Source organism: Bos grunniens, chromosome 2 (assembly GCF_055505025.1).
Source record: "Bos grunniens cultivar Pamir isolate PY7600 chromosome 2, Bosgru_T2T1.0, whole genome shotgun sequence".
Taxonomy (NCBI): domain Eukaryota; kingdom Metazoa; phylum Chordata; class Mammalia; order Artiodactyla; family Bovidae; genus Bos; species Bos grunniens.
In genome coordinates, this window is record NC_141166.1 from 87026881 (window position 1) to 87045194 (window position 18314).

General features: G+C 35.2%; 1 long non-coding RNA gene across 12 annotated transcripts in view; it reads right to left on the bottom strand.

The window, feature by feature from the left end:
* LOC147378299 (uncharacterized) overlaps positions 1 to 18314 on the bottom strand; it is a 677507-nt gene that overhangs the window by 303901 nt on the left and 355292 nt on the right. For 3 of the 12 annotated variants that reach the window (XR_015145828.1, XR_015145829.1, XR_015145818.1), the window contains one exon: positions 13568 to 14981. The exons of the other annotated variants lie outside the window; for them this stretch is intronic. This is a non-coding gene — a long non-coding RNA (uncharacterized LOC147378299). Of the gene's footprint in view, positions 1 to 13567; positions 14982 to 18314 lie in introns of those variants that run through there. 12 annotated transcript variants of the gene reach the window in all.

An 18314-nucleotide genomic window follows, 5' to 3' on the forward strand; every position in this document is an offset into this window, starting at 1 on the left:
GCTCTTTAATTTATGTAAATAAAGCATCCTGCTGCTTTTAGCTTTACACAACTTAGCCGACTTTTGTTCATCTTAGAGGTGCATATAAATGTAGGAGACATCACAATTTTACTCAATTCATGGCAGGCTATGATTGCTGGGGGAAAATACTTTGTTAAACCGAATTGGTTGTTTAAAGTAATCAAACCAACTAAATTCCTAGAATATTCCATGAGAGTAAAATTGTTTTCTCGTCTGCACTGTGAACCTATTCAGTAAGGCCATTTTCTTATCAAACTATAAATTTGGGAATACAATATTGTATTTTAACATGGTACTATGAGCATTTTAATTCTGTTAGGAGCAAAATAATGATAAACATGGATAATAGTAATAATAATAATCCCTTTCCCTAAAGAGTCCTAGAAGTCCTAATTTACTGACTGGTAGCTACTTCCACTAAGTAGAAATACAGTAATTTAATAATCTTACCATAGCAGTTTTCACTAAAGAAAATTAACTAATTCATTATTGCTTATAATTTGCTGAGGCATAGCTGCCATATTTGTAAAATCAGCAGGTTCTGAAAAAAATACAAGTTTTTAAATGAATGTTCAATTTTCCCCAAACACATAAATGATACAATTACTTAGCTCCCTCTAGTGCCAATTTCTAATATAAACTTAATTGTAATAACAGTATTCACCATGCAATTTGGGAACAAATTAAAATTTTAGTAGGCAATAATTAACAAACTTTCAAACGTTTAGTAGATTGATATCAGAAATGAGCAAGATTTGGCTGATGATATCGTCATAGGTAGGCTCATGGCTGGTGTTAAAATGATAGTATTTCTTTGCATAATTTACTTTATATGTTTCAATCAAAAACAAATACACAGAGAGTAGTAAAGGAATGTTGATAAGATAAAATGCTGCTTACAATGGGATATCTTTGTACACCTCAATTCAGCTGTAATAATCTCATTTAATTTGTGCGTTGTAATCATCATTTTAAAAAACTAAAAAATACAAGAAGAAAGACACCTCAATGTTTCTATGAAGGTATATAGGAATAAGACAATTTGCAATTATACATGGAAACAGAGTAGGTATATGATACGAATTTTTAAAAATTCTAATAATCGAAATATCAGATTTAATAAAATGACACAAATATTTCCTTAAGGATTTTTCTTAGACTGAAGCATATAAATGAAAATTTTTATTTCTAGGGAAAAGAACATATATGCCTTTTAATAGGTAAATCACATTGTAATGAGTACATTTGAAGACAATGACACAATTTAGAGGAAGAAAACAAATAGTCATAAATAGAATTTCATTCAATAATAATTTCCAATAAAACTAATGAGTTTTACATGGAAACCACAATTTTCACCACAGCTTATGTATTTATATGTTTATCTTTTACTATAGCATAAGGGCTATGATGGACAAGAGCAAGGATTCTGGAATCAAATGATATGTGTTTGATAAACAGAATTCCTAACTGTAAGTATGTGTAAAATGCAGATATTGCTTCCAATTACTAGAGTTGTTACAAAAATTATAACGGATACTTTATATGTGAAACATGCAACTGAACAATGGCCACTAATAATTTTTTTTCAACAGTTGTAAGAAAACATGTTCACAGAATAAAAATAATTTATAATTGAGCTATAGTTGTGGTCACTAAGAACATAAACTTCTCTCTTAATTGCTTAGAACTTTCTAAGAATTAGCATTTTAAAAACTCTCTGATTTTTATTTAAACAAATATTCTTTGTCCTAATAAAAAGAGGAAATTTTTGTTAGAATATTTTTTGATATTTTAACACTAAAATAGGTAAATAAAAATGACAAGATGTCTTTTTTCTAAGTTGAGTGTAGTAGAGTTGCTGCAGAAAAGATTTTGAAAAATGTTTTTAATTACCTGCAGTTTCCTTTGAGTTTGCAAACTCAATGAAGAACATTTTAGATATATTTTTAAATATTTCAGAAATTAGAATAAATAAGTAAACCTATGGTATTATGCCTACAGCTTTCTAAAACATTTTTATTTCTAAATCTTAACAGATAAAGCCTAGTAACTATCTATTCCAATGTAATTATATGAATAATATTTTAGAATCTCATGTTTCCTCCACATCCTTGACTCAGTGAAAAAGATGCAAGTTTCCAGAAAGGTGAGGTTTTTCTTCTTGCTTGCTGGAAAACTAGAGAGTAACTTTCTCTATGTATTTTCAAAGAGGTAGTTATTTTCTTATTTGCTGTTTAGTTGCTAAGTCATGTGCAACTCTTTTATGACCCCATGGACTGTAGACTACCACACTTCTCTGTCCATAGGATCTTCTAGGCAATGATACTCAAGTGGGCTTCCATTTCCTTCTCCAGAGGATCTTTCTGACCTAGGGATCGAACCCATGTCTCCTGCATTGCAGGAAGATTCTTTACTGCTGAGCCACTAGGGAAGCTCATTATTTTCTTACTTATTTGTAGCTATAATCCCTTGACCCATGTCCACTGTTTCTGTTCCTCCCTCCCTTTGTTTTTATACAATAGGATATGGGGAGTGCCTATCAAGAGTGAAACTAAATCTACATTCCCTTGTTTAGAACTGGAAACACAAGTTAGGTTTATTTTCCAGTGGAAAGCTGAAATGTGATCTATAAAAGCTGATATATACACATACACACTCTTGGAAAATTTAACTCCGAGAAGAACCACCAACTCTCTTCAGACTCAAGTACATTGAATATTGAATGTACAAACTCCTAGCAGAAAAAAAATTGATTCATGAGTAAAAACAAAACAAAACATATTTAACATAAGAACAATCTCTTACATTATTTTTGATTTTTAGTCTTAAGAAATTTCAGATCACTTAATGTTGAAAATGAATCATTTAATGTTGAAACTGAAGAAAATACAAAGACCCACAGTGAAAAAACAAGGTCATGTCTTTGGTCAGAGGACTTTAGGAGAATTAACTAGTGGGAAGATAAATCCATGGGTATCTACAGTAAACAAGATTACTGAACTCTCTATCTCAGCAGAAAGTCAGGTAGGGATAGACCAGACATCAATAGCTAATGAAGTGACTGCATTTATTCAGAATCAACCCTTAACCAAGTTTCACTTTTCTTAGTCCACCCACCTTGTATATATAGTTTGGTGCTGCTGCTGCTGCTGCAAAGTCGCTTCGGTAGTATCCGACTCTGTGCGACCCCATAGACAGCAGCCCACCAGGCTCCCCCATCCCTGGGATTCTCCAGGCAAGAACACTGGAGTGGGTTGCCATTTCCTTCTCCACTGCATGAAGTAAAAAGTGAAAGTGAAGTCGCTCAGTCGTGTCCGACTCTTAGTGACCCCATGGACTGCAGCCCACCAGGCTCCTCCGCCAATGGGATTTTCCAGGCAAGAGTGCTGGAGTGGGGTGCCATTGCCTTCACCAATATATAGTATGGTTTTGACTATAATCAGAACCTTTCCAAAAAAAAAAAAGTACATTTCACTTTCATTTACAAATATGAGCCACAAGTTTAGAGTTATCCTTATTATGCAGTAAGTTATTGCCCAGGAAACAAACCTACTCACTGAATGTTTAGAGGGAAAATTATATATTTTCTGGAATAGTAAAGATAAATTTCATTTCACATTTCCATTTTTCTTTTGAGGCCTCTATTATTGAAAAGATAGTTAAGTGTTCTGTATATAAATAAGAATTATGTTTTAAAAACATATTTGGGGAGCCCATTTTCACAGTTTTACTTTTGTCTCTGGCTCAAGCTTACATCACAAGAAGTTGAATGAAACAGAATATGGTTACTCATTTATAGCTGGATTATAAACTAATAATAACAACAGCAATAATGAAAGCAGTAAAAACAGCTTTTCTGCTCATGTTCTCAGAGTTTTCCTTGTATTAATTTATTTAGTCTTCCCAATTAGGAGAAGGCAATGGCAGCCCACTCCAGTACTCTTGCCTGGAGAATCCCATGGATGGAGAAGCCTGGTGGGATGCAGTCCATGGGGTCGCTAAGAGTCGGACTCGACTGAGCGACTTCACTTTCACTTTTCACTTTAATGCGTTGGAGAAGGAAAGGGCAACCCAGTCCAGTGTTCTTGCCTGGAGAATCCCAGGGATGGAGGAGCCTGGTGGGCTGCTGTCTATGGGGTCACACAGAGTCAGACATGACTGAAGCGACTTAACAGCAGCAGCAGTCTTCCCAATTACTAAGGATTTAGGCATTATTATCATCATCTATTTTACAAATAGGGAAAATGAGTCATTCAATCAAGTCTGCAGTCAATAAGCAGAAGAGGAAAGTTGTCAAGAACTTAAGCAATATGATTTCAGAAATGGAGCCTTAATAAAAAAAAAAAAAAGAAATGGAGCCTTAAGCTGAGTGAGCAATGTTCTAACCATGACATAAAGGGCCTGATTAACAACAGAACAATAATACAAATTGACATTTCTTTGACAATTAACAGTTTCAGAGAGATATCAATCTTTTTATCTCATTGATTCTCCCACATAACTATTAGACAAATACATGTCATATCACTTCTCTTAAAAATGAAGAAACAAGAGGTCCTGTAACTTTCATAAATCACACTCTTAAAAGTTCTGAGTAGGATAAACAACAAAGGTGTTTCTACTCTTAATCATTAATAGTTCACCCTTGCAATCATAAAATTGTGTTTTTTGAAATCTACTTTTAAACAAAACTTCAAATCAAATGTTTAACATTTAAATCCTAGTCAAACCCCATAAACCAAATGTTTTCAACATATAATACTTATGTCTGTCCATAATAGTACCCTTTCTAAAGTTACCCCAAAGCAAGATACAGTAAAGAAATTTCCTTCTGAGTCTATGATGTCATGTAATTTTTTCGCATCACAAGCACAACATCCAAAACACATCTTTCTCTAAAATGCTTTCTGAGTAGTATAAAAGTTGACCTAGGTAACAAAACAATGATCTTACTATCAACTAACTGTATTTCCTGTGCTTCCAATGAGCTTACCTAATGAATTGGTAGAAATTGGAACTTAGCTGTTTTATGGCCAAATTATACCTATAATTTCCAAAACATGTACTTTTTTTTTTTCAATACAGCAACAACACTTGCTGCTATGTACAAATGATTAGCTACAAACCAACCTACTATAGAATATCAAAATGTATTTGCCCAACAAAGAACTAATGGGAATTATGCAGATTATGTTTCTTTCTCCAATGAAATCAACCAAGCTTCACATCAATAGTAAAGTGAAATATAACTGATATATGAAACAATATATACACAGAGACATAACCAAATGTATTTCTGGTTATTTTTAGACATTTTTTAATGTAATTATTTGGTAATGAACTGAAATAGCATTTGGTGGGTACCTGAACAGGCTGAAATATTAGTCAACTAAGAATATTATTGTGATATTTCATATCAAAACACATATTTATAATTATAATGTAGATTGTACATGTTAACAGAAACCAATTTTTAATAATACTTTTCATAATTAGACTTTTATTCTGTAACTTTCTTCTAAGTGTTATTCTGCTGATAACAAAGAACTCAGAAAAGTAAGAAAGCAATGCACTTGTTTGATCAACTTAGGGAAGCAAAGTGAATTAATTAAATTTTCTCATTCTGTAATACTAACCACTAAATAAAAATCTACTTTAAAATTACTTCTTTAGAAATTGTGTGATTGAACAATTCATTATAAAGATAACTGATAGTAAATGTCTCTCCTCTGTAGACAACTTTATTCAAAAAAGGAATGAAGAGATTAGACATTCCTTTTCTCCCAACCATCATCTTTTTGGAACATCATATGGATCATATGTAATAAAGTATCTGTTTTCACTCTAAGCAACTGCAAAGGAAAGAAAAAGCATCATTTGAGACTGAAGATCTTCAGCATACATTTACATTTAGATTAGATAACTAAAGTAGATATGTGTTTCTATTGTTAAAGCTTTAGGATATATTTGCAGATATCAAAACAAACACCTAATCATTTTGCTGGAAAAAAACAACAAAACAACAATAGCTAGACATTGCCCAAATCATAAAGTCCCTTGCACAAACTCTGAGAACTGTCTTGTCAAGATAATCTGTCCTTATGCAACAGCAGGGAAAAACAGATGGGCAGTACCATGTTTTTAAATGCCTATAGGTTTGGATTATGTTTGAAAATGAAATTGTTTCTAGAAAAAAGTGACAGGATAATTTCATTGAATGTCTTTATGACCATTTATTTAATAGCAGAAAGAAAATTAACTATTCCCCATCAAGTAAACAAAAAGGGTTATAAGATCAAAACAGCAGAGACTACTAGTCTTTTCCTATTATAAAATCATGAAAATAAATGGGTATAGTGCAAAGGGTTGCTTTTTACAATTAGAAAGACAGAGGACACAAAAGATAACAGAGCAGTGCCTTCTGAAAATATAACAAATAATTTTATTTATTGGCAAATAGTTGTTTATTGTAATTTCCTCCTCTGAACTATATTGAGTAATTTTTTGCTTGTATTTGATACTGAATTCTCCACATTACCTGTACAAATTTGCCTAACTAATATTACATTTAAAAGAATTTGGAAATCTAAGAATTAACTAATTATAAATCACCAACCTGGAAGTTTACAGTTGATTAGTAAGCTTGCGAGTGCACTATGAGGTTCTATTACATCTCACTAATCACCAAAATAATTCATTTGATTGTGAACGATTCACTCCAGCAACAGGAAGTCTTATACTTGTTGTGCAGGACAACTTAGATCGTTTAAATACATTCTTAATAATAAAGGCTGACTTCTGACTAGTTTCTACAAACCAATTTATTGAGTACCAATTGCTACATCAGTGTATTGGCTCTTCAATTTAAACTCTTTAAGCAAAAAGTATTCTTTGGTTTAAGCCAACCCACAGAGGGACAAATCGGCCAGATGGCCATGGTGCCGATTCGGCAAATACTAAACTGCTTACTGGAATGAGTCAACTGCAGAACTGATTAATTGATCTAGTCACATATTCAAAACTTTTGCTTCTTATCCCATTAAAAGTAGCACTAATGAGCCGTGGCTATGACCTTCCAGTGAGAAGCCACAAGTTCCACAACCCCTCAATATTTACCACCCAAATTTAATCTTTTTAATGGACACCTTAAAAGGGATCTGATAGAAAATACTAAGAGCTGCTCAGATACTAAAACACTTAGGGAGGCTTTGATTAATGTTGCATGATTAATCAATTGATTAATATAGTTTTCAATACAGATGTTAGGACATTGTCTACTTTAATCAACCATTCTGAAAATAGTGAAGATAAATGCCATACTTTTGTGTCTGCTTAAAAAAAAATCCTTTCTTTAAAGGTTGTTAATTATGACATAAGCCTTATTTACCACAGTCAAATTTTATCTAATGTTGACATTTTTATACATAGGAACCATTAATGAGATAAGTGGGATCCTTTTGGCAAAGTCATATTTTAATCTCTTTAAAAATAATTTACTTAGCCAATTTATGGACATTTTCCTTAATGAGAACTTATTTTAGAATGACACCGCAAAATGCATTAAAATCTTAAAGTTTTATTATTATTTTCCAAGACTGTTTGTAATTTGTGATGATGCTTTCCACCATACTAAAACTGAAATCTTTATTCCAGTCAAAAATAATCACCCTGTAATTACTGTGACAAACTGCCCAAGCTGTATCATCGTGGCCATTTCAACTAATGATATTGTATTAGAATGCCTAGCAATAGACTTCAAATGGAAAATATAATTATGTGCATTAGTTTGTCTAAGCATTTATAAGATCACATATCCATCAGTTTTCAGGTCTCATAAAGAAAACCATACATCACTGTCACTGTGAGTTTTGTTATTGAAAGCACAGGCCTTTTCAAACTGAGCTGAAGATGTGTATCTTAAATTCCACTTGTTTTGTGGATCACTAAAGTCCCTGTAAGTTAAACCAGCATAATTGAGAAGAGCTTTTCCTCTGGTGATGGAGGAACTCTGTAGCATAGACTCCTTCACACTCTGGCCAAATGGAAGTTTAGCCAACCCAAGACAGCTTAATCTAGCTTTTCTACACCTCTTAAATCTGTGGGAGTCAGATTTGGCATAAAAACCTGTGGAAAGGCTTTTGGGAAAAGTATCAAATTAAGGTTTTATACTGTTAGCTCTACTGACCTAAAAGAAATTAGGAGGGGGAAAAAAATCATACAAAAAGAGATGTAAGTGTGAGTTTGGTGGTGAAGAGAAACAATTTCAATGAATAATGTGCGATAAACTTAAATGTCTTTATAATGAATGATAGTATTAAAAATATTGTTAATTAATTTATTGGACTGGAAATATGGCCCTAACTCTGCATACAAAGTTAGCAATTTGGGAAAGTTGCGCAGACTCTTTATCTCATAGTTTTCTCTTTTGTAAAATGAAAAGATAGGTGGTTCCCTTGATCCTCTCTTGTTTCAGGTTACTAAATGATATGAGTCAAGGCTCAATTTAGAAAATATTTTTTCTGTTAGCTCAAATGAAAATATGCATCCTGATTGCATAAAATAATCTATCAACAGGTATATGACATTCGTCTCCTACCAGGAATAGTTAAATTATAAAATATTAAACCTTCATATGTTCAAATTAGAATGGCTTAACTTCTTATGCTGAGTGTTCATCATCTGTAGTAAGTGTTAATTTGCATGTGATTGCTGCTGCAGAAAAGGCAATAGCACCCCACTCCAGTACTCTTGCCTGGAAAATCCCATGGATAGAGGAGCCTAGTAGGCTGCAGTCCATGGGGTCACTAAGAGTCAGACACGACTGAGCGACTTCACATTCACTTTTCACTTTCATGCATTGGAGAAGGAAATGGCAACCCACTCCAGTGTTCTTGCCTCGAGAATCCCAGGGACGGGGGAGCCTGGTGGGCTGCCGTCTATGGGATCGCAACAGAGTCAGACACGACTGAAGCAACTTAGCAGCAGCAGCAGCTGCCTTGATAGCTCACCAGGTAAAGAATCCACCTGCAATGTGGGAGACCTGGATTTGATCCCTGGGTTGGGAAGATCCCCTGGAGAAAGGAAAATCTACCCACTCCAGTATTTAGGCCTGGAGAATTCCATGAACTGTATAGTCCATGGGGTCACAAACAGTGGAACATGACTGAAAAAATTTCACTTCACACTTCCTCTTGAAATGTGTCACCTGTGCATGGTGCTGAAAATGTGCTCAAATATATTCCAGTATCTTTAAATCAGACTTCTACTAGATCTAAAATGAGAAAACTCACCACTGTATCATATAAATCTAGTAGAAATGAGTTTCTTAGTACTACCAGTATTTAGCTAACCTCAGATATGCAGATGACACCACCCTTATGGCAGAAAGTGAAGAAGAACTAAAGAGCCTCTTGATGAAAGTGAAAGAGGAGAGTAAAAAGTTGGCTTAAGCTCAACATTCAGAAAACTAAGATCATGGCATCTGGTCCCATCACTTCATGGCAAATACATGGGGAAACAGTGAAAACAGTGGCTGACTTTATTTGGGGGGGCTCCAAAATCACTGTAGATGGTGACTGTAGCCATGAAATTAAAAGATGCTCACTCCTTGGAAGGAAAGTTATGACCAACCAAGACAGCATATTAAAAAGCAGAGACATTACTTTGTCAACAAAGGTCCATCTAGTCAAGGTTATGGTTTTTCCAGTAGTCATGTATGAATGTGAGAAGTTGGACTATAAAGAAAGCTGAGCGCCAAAGAATTGATGCTTTTGAACTGTGGTGTTAGAGAAGACTCTTTAGAGTCCTTTGGACTGCAAGGAGATCCAACCAGTATATCTCTAAAGGAGATCAGTCCTGGGTGTTCATTGGAAGGACTATGTTGAAGCTGAAACTCCAACACTTTGGCCACCTGGTGCGAAGAACTGACTCATTTGAAAAGACCCTGATGCTGGGAAAGATTGAGGGCAGGAGGAGAAGGGGATGACAGAGGACAAGATGGTTGGATGGCATCACCGACTCATTGGACATGAGTTTGGGTAAACTCTGGGATTTGGTGATGGACAGGGAGGTCTGGCATGCTGCAGTTCATGAGGTTGCAAAGAGTCGGACACGACTGAGCAACTGAACTGAGACTGACTTAATTTATTGCAGGTACTGTCCTTGGTATTGTTGGAAGTTTACAGCATCCTTAGTCTATATCCACTAGATCCTGGTAGCACCCCTCATTACCCACAGTCATGAAAATAAAAAATGTCTCCAGACTTTGCCAAATGTTCCTGAAGGGAAAAATCTCCCCTGATTAAGAACCACTCTCCTGTTTGATAAACAACTAGACGAAAGCAAAGCAAAATGACCTTAAGCCATAAATACATGGATTCTGACATAATTCTAGGGTCATTTATTTTATTTCACCACTTTATACAAAAGCATATGAAAAGGTTTAAGTAATACAATTATTTTGTGGCAGAAACTTTTTTTTTTTTCCTAATTGTTGGTTCTTGGGATATTCTTTAAATCTTGTCTCTAAGAAAAATTTTAAGTAGGAGTAATTACACAATTTAAATCTAACTGGGAAGAAAAGGTCAGTGTCAAAGAAGACCAAAGATTATTAAATAAGTTAAGATCTGTTCTATCCATGAGAAGGCAGAATTCCTTTTTTTTTTTTTTTTTAAAGCCAATTGACTTTCATGATTACTCAGCTCAGTTAATTAAGGTCCTTATGACCTCATGTATATTTGTGACAGTTGCCAGTTGTTATAAACATATATACATATATGCTTATACTTCACATGCTTTACATCAACACATCATCATTAGAAGTTAGGTAATACCCTTCATATTCTATAGATTAGAAAACTTAGGCTTAGAAAGATCAATACTGCTATTAAACAGTGAAACTAATATTAAAATCTAGGTTTTCTAACTCAGTAACCTGGGATCTTAATCTTATTGTTCTCCTCTAGTTTATTTTTTTAAATGCTGCTGTGATTTTCTACAAATATTAATTATACCTATTCAGTAAGTGAAAATATGAGTCAACTTGGTTTACTTCAGCTGTTTTCATGGCAAGAGCCAAGAAATAAATGGTTTTACAATCTTCTTTTTAGGTATCATGATCTGCTTTAATTCATGAGTAGAAAGTAATAAAGAAAAATTAGATCGTTTTTACTCTTGAGGCCATCCACCAGTTCAGAGTCTATAAAAATGATGCTAAACTCTGTGAAATATTGTAGCATTGAAGCTATTATTATTAAATTCCCAGATGCCAAGATTTCATTTGGCATTTCCCCGAGGTATTTACTCAAAGCTTCATTTTTGACTTCATGAGATCTGGCAGAGTTGTGGGCCACACAGAACATGACTATCCTCTTAAAACTCCATGTCAAAGAATTGTGTCTACCATTGTGGAAGGATATTTCTTTAATAGGAAATGTCACTATTCCTTTGACAATCTCATGCTATATAAACATTAAATAACACTTACCAAAATCCAGTATGTACTGTACTATTTCCATGTTCTGCACTGTATACATTTGTCTATGCTTTCAACTCAAAAGTTGAGCGATATTGCTTGCTGTAGATTGGTGCCAGCATAGATTTAAGCCATCCAAACAAGACTGTGAATTTGAACTGACAGAGAGTAAATGATTTGCATCTGGCATAACTGATGGTGGTGTCAAAACCTTGGAAGATAATTTATTGGTAAACATATTCCTCTGGATACCTAGCCACACATGCCCTATTTCCTATCAAAGGATGGAGCCAGATCATTGCCAGAACAATGTAGAATATGTTATAGAGATAATTCAAGAGATTATTTTGCTGTTACAGAAAACAGGGATGGAGAAACATGGTAGTTTCCCTCATTGATAAAACAAGATAATTTTTCATCCTTCATTGCAGAAATTAAACTTCATGTGAAAATGCCTTTCTGACAACTGTGGGGTTGATGAACTAGTAAGAAAAATCACAAACAGCATGCTTAAAAAGTCTAATCTACAATTCCAATATGTAATTTGTGGAAAAAAAAATACTTGGATCAAATCAGGACTAAAAAATGACAATGAAAGAATAGAGCTTTAAGGCCTTAAAACATATGCTTGAAATACACACACCTCTTGAAAGAAATAGCTGTAACTCCTGATACTGTGCTCAATTCATGATAAGCTTCCAAACCTACCAATAGTTTTATGTTAGTAGCCCTTTGGGATATACAAGCTCAATGGAACCATATATTTTAATCTTTCTATTTCAGTTCTTAAGGAATTTACATGTTCTCATCTGATATTTGCAAATGGTATTTTCTTTAAATGATCATAGAACCAAATTGAATTAAGCATTCCATTAAAGAATATGACCTATATATAGGGAATCAATTTCAAAACAATTCAAATTAAATATATCATCTTACTTTTAAAATACATGCATCATAATTTAATGTTTCTTTGATCATGTAGTTGACCTTACAGGATCTTGTGGCTTAATTTTAAAAAAAAAAGCAATTAAGCACCTCTTCTGGTTTAGACTCTGTGCTAAGTAATAGACATGACTTAAAGATGATAAAGATATGCTTTCTTTCTCTATCTAGCTCATGGTCCAAACAGAACATATTAGAAATTTACTTTAAAGAGAATTATGATAGTTTAACATAATATTCAAATGGATAAGGGCAGAGATTCAGCCTGGGTCATTTCAAAGAATGCTTCACTGTTAAGGTGAAGATCAAGATGATCATGATGGACTGAGCATTTGTATCCTTCCAAAATGTATATGTTGAACTTGAACATATGAAGATAGTCTATAATGTGACATTATTTTCAAGGATCACATGTGTACGGCTGGAATCAATTGGTTATTATGATGAAATTGTAAACAATGATGAGGTAACTTTCTAATGTGGTTATAATTAGAGATGGCATCTATAAGGACATAATTAAGGTTAAGTGGGGCTTCCCTGGTAGCTCAGATGGTAAAGAATCCGATTGCAATGAGGGAGACCTGGGTTCAATCCCTGGGTTGGGAAGATCCCCTGGAGGAGGGCACAGCCATTCACTCCAGTATTCTTGCCTAGAGAATCCCCATGGACAGAGGAGCCTGGCAGGCTACAGTCCATGGGGTCACAAAGAGTAGGGAACAACTGAGCATACAAGGTTAAATGAGATCACAAGGCTGGAGCCCTGATTCTATAGGATTAGTGCCCTTTTAGGAAAAAACACCAGAAATCTTGTCTGTTTTTTTCTTTTCTCTCTTTGGCACACAAAGGAGAGATCCTACAAGGACATAATGAGATGGTGTCTGCCTACAAGTCAAGAGAAGAGGCCTCATATGAAACCAACCTTGCTGACACTTTCATCCTGACTTCTCAGCCTCCAGAAATATGGAAAAACTAATTTTCTTTGTTTTACACCAACTAACCTGTGGGATTTTGTTACAGCAACCAGAGTGGACTAAAGTAATATGTCACATGCAATCTGAAGGATGAGTCAAAATTTATCTCCACAGAGAGAATACCAAATGGAATTAGAAACCAGCAGATGGGGAGAAGAACCATATGGAGAATGGAGAAAAGATAAAGAATGAACTAAGGACCAGGAGCAAGCTGAGCAGAAGAGCCCTAGGAAACAACGCAGGGCCACATACACATACTTAGAGATAGAAAGTGCGGAACATCACATGTAGTTTTTTTTTTTTCCTGAGTTAAGGCAGGCAGGGTTAAATAGATGAAGAAAATTATAAAGGTTTGGCATATTTGTCATGAAGAAAGAAAACGTAAACTGAACACAAATCAATGACAGTTAAATGGCATTATTAAGATAGGCTGAGGTCACAAACAGGCTAATAAGGACCAAGTAGATTCTGGTAGTGGCAGTGGTAGTGGTGGTATTTTTCATGTGGAACCAAAGTACGGAAAGCAGAAGATTGGACTGGCCAGGTATGGAAGACAGGGCAGGGCGGCTGTGGCAGAACCAGGAAGTGGGGTTGCTGACACAGCAGAAAGAGGACTGCTGTCTAACACAGTAACTTGGGGAGAAGAAAACTGAAGTAAAGAAAGGGAAAGTTTAGAGAGAGGTTGGAAAAAAATATGAAAGCAGAAATTTGGATAAAGGGGAGAATGAGAGATATCATTTTATAGAACTGAGAGCCACAGAGAAATTATGAATAAGAATTTAACTTGATTATGGCAGAGACTAGTGAGCTCTTCATCACACCAGTTGCTTTTTCCTTTTGAACGTAACAGGGAAGAGCAAAACCCAACTCCATGCTGGATCTGTTCCTTTCACCCTTACTTTTCACGGTTTCTATTATTGTAATCCCTGAAAGGATGCTATCTATATCTGTAAGCGAATATAATGGCCTGTCTTGAGGAACCTGTCGCTCTGTCTGAATGTTAAAGTTCCTTTGTTCAGCTCACAGGGAGACATTCTGACCCTGCCCACCTGTGAATAGCTTCAGAAAAGAAGAAATTACCACATCCCCTCCCCAAACCTGGCCAAGCAAGAGATATTTTGCAAGACTAATTGCCTTTTTATTTTACTTCCTCATCTCCTCCCCGTCCCTGTCCTATAAAAGAAACTGGCATCCAGACCGCATAAGATGGTACCCGAGGGCCCTAGCCCGCCTACCATCTTCTCAGACTCCTGGCTTTCCAATTAAAATTGCCATTTCTTGCCTCAGTATCTCATCTCCTGATTATTGGCCTATTGTGTGGCAGGCAGACCAAGCTTGGATTCAGTAACATGATTATGGTACACATGTTAATTCTCATCTGACCAGTGTAGTATGGTACAGAATGATATAAGCAACATCCAAGAATGGCACACCCCTATAATGTGATTCTCGCATTCTTTGCCTTGCCATGGTGACCTTGGAAACCATGTGTTGAAGACACAGCAGCACACACTGGAAGGAGCTGCAGAGCCACTTGAAGACTGGAAAACTTCTTTTGATCAATGTTTCTGTAATTAATACAGGAAGAAATACATATTTGATATAGTCAATGGATTTCACTTGCAAATACCATAAGAATACTTTTCAATTTCTACAATAGAAATACTATAAGTTGATTTCTCATGTACTCTAGTGATGCCATGACTAAACACAGCTCATCTGGGGATTGCTACCTATATGATGCTTTCTTATAGGAGATCTTTGGGAGGTTTGAAAGAGGGTAACTCTAGGATGACTGTGAACTGTTTAACCAGGTGTAATGACAAATACTTATAGATTTTTACTCAGAATGCACACACATCTTCCTAAAACAGTCTCCACCTTCCAGGCATCCCTCCAAACCAGGATGGGAGCTAAATTGTGAGTATAGAAGTAGGGACTGAATGAGAAAGAAGTTCTGAGGAGAGATTTATTTATTCAGCTCCACTACTAGCTGCTTCCAGGTAGAATTTCTCCCCTTTCTGTTCTCAGCAGGCCTTTGAGTGACATCAACAAAGCCACTGTGTTAAAAACAAACAAACAAAAACTGCAATAGTCTCACAACCATTCTTCCTTTCAGCCTCTTAAATGGTTTTCTAAGGGTATTTTACAGCTTGTTCTTCCAGATAAAAGGGTAGAACTTTTTTTTTAAGCAGCCTCTAAAGCTCCATCCTTTCTCTTTTACACTTAGGAGACAAAGAATGTTTGTCAATGCTAATGGAGTATCTTTGCATAAACAGAGGAAGAAGTAGTAAAAGGCCTTGTTTATTAACTTCAGAAGTGGTCAAAGTAAGTTTTTACCTCTGCCTCTTCTCATCGTGCTAAACTCTATATTACGCTCTTCCCAACTTTCCACATTCTCCTAAGGAAATGAGAGGGGTTGACCTTCAGCCAGAAGATTATTTGTGAACTTTGGGAGGAAGACAAATTCTGCTGACTAGGGGCCAACAGGCCAGAGCTGAAGATGACAGTGTGCTTTGAAAACAACTGTGCTTTAGAGCCCCTTGGATCCAAGTTATTCACCTAGGTCTACTGTTTAAGAGCTGCTGCCTTAGACAAGCTAGTGTTCTTCCCTGAATTAACATTTGTCCTCTCTAAATTGTGCAAAAATAATACCCCTTTCACTTATTTACTGTAAGAATTAAAGTTCAAAAACATAAACAGTGTGCAGAGCCTAATAAGGAAATTACTGAAAAGAGAACAACTTTATTAGCTAACCAACACAGATATTTAAGCACCCTAGTCTAGGACATCAGTTTCTTTAAGTTAGCAGGAAAGTGTTAAGGAAACAGAGTGATGGCATATGGACATTCTCTGTACTATCTTCATGACTTTTCAGTACATCTAAATATGTTCATTCCCCTGTCCAGTGGCTCAATGGTAAAGAATCCAACTGTCAGTGCAGGAGGCATGGGTTCGTCCTTGGTCCAGGATATCCCACGTGCCATGGTGCAACTAAGCCCATGCACCACAACTATTGAGCCTGTGCTCTAAAGCCTGGGAACCTCAACTACTGAAGGGCTCATGTTCTAGAGCCTGTGCTCTGCAACAAGAGACGCCATTGCAATAAGAAGTCTGCATACCACACTAAAAGTAGTCCCCTGCTCAGAACAAGAGAAAAGTCCATGCAGCAACAAGGACCCAGCACAGCCAAAATATAAATAAATAAAATTAAATATATACCCTCCAATGCATAATAATATATTTGTTGTCCATGCAGTTTGCCAAAATAACTTACTGCTAAATGTGGAAACTGAAGTTAAAATTTTGCTAAGACTTAAGCACAATGCCTCACAGTCAGGCCCAGACAAGCTGGAAACAACCTGTTTGGGTGATGGTAGGGGGAGGTATAGGGGGAAATCTCTAGAATTTACTACCAATCCAACATTCTTTTATCTGAAACTTTTCTGACCAGAGGACCAGATGTGTTTTCAATCTCAGAGTTTTTCAAATTTTAGAATGGAATTGCAAAGCATTCTCTATACAGTCTGGAGCAGCACCTTGCAATTGACCATATTCTTGATTCTGCAGTGAAATTATGAATATTCAGGTAAATGAGTTAAAGAAAATAAATAGCCTCACTTTAGATCAAGTCAGTATCTACTATCCAATGGGCATTTATTTCAGTTTTTAGAGCTTTCAGGACTTGGGTTTCTCAGATAACGAATAATGGGTATATTTACTAAGAAAAATCCCTAATTTACCACTAACCAACCTTTGCTTCTTTCCTTACCCAGTGCCCCACATACAATTTATCAGGCAAGTGACTTTCACCTTGGCAGCAGCAAAGAAATGTACTCTATTTACAAATTTTTATAAAGGAAAACATGAAACATTGAAACAAAACTGGTTCTTTGTGCCATTATGACACTTTTGTGCCTTCTGTCTTTCTAGGATTAATTACCCATCTCCCTCCCTTGCATCTACTTTCTAGATATGTCACAGATGTAGTCAAGCTTCTCTTGCTATAATGAAGAGGAAAAACAAACATACAAAAAAAGGTCACTATATTTTTCTGAAATTAGACTTTCATTGGAGATCATTTTATTTCCCTAACCATTAAAAAATAATGCTTTCTATTCTCAATTTTTTCTTTCTTTGATTTTTGATCTCTCAGTTAAAATTGGTGAGCCAAATGAATATTTCAATTTGAATAATTTTAAAATGTTTGATTCCTGCCTTCTTTATAGATAAAATTAATTTTGAAATAGCATTATTGAAACCAGGCATTCCTTCTAAACTAAGAATTCCAGATGTTTTTAGTTGCTGCCTATGACATTTCCACAATCAGAATAAATTGTGTTTCCAGAGTAATGTAATAGATAGAAGTGCTGAATAAATCTCGTGCAGTTGAGATGACAAAATTAACATGCTGATGACATTTTAATGTTTCAATATAATCAAGGGGGCATGGATCATGCCTCCACCAGTTCTAATATAATTCTATTCTTTAATCTTTTTCCAAGACAAAATAAAATATAGATAGATTTCAGAAAGTATATAAGCAGAGTGTGCTTCAGTCTTCAGGCAAGCTGTTTAGGATGCATCCGAAATGCTATTTAGATTCAGCTTTGCCAGTAGATATTTTACCAAAGCAATTGAGTTATATATAAAAATCCTGGATTGAGAACAAATATTTTGTTGTTCTCTTTCTGAAGGTTGCTGTTGATGCTTCTGCTACAATTGCTGTTTTATAATTTGGCAGAAAATTTGCTGATTTAAACAGCAAAATCAATATATTGTGTTATTGGATACAACAAAAAACTGCTATGCACCTAATCTCACAAAAATATGTAAACAAATAAACAAATTCATACATAAACTTCTTAGATTCAAAATAAGAAAAAAAGAGAACTGGTAAT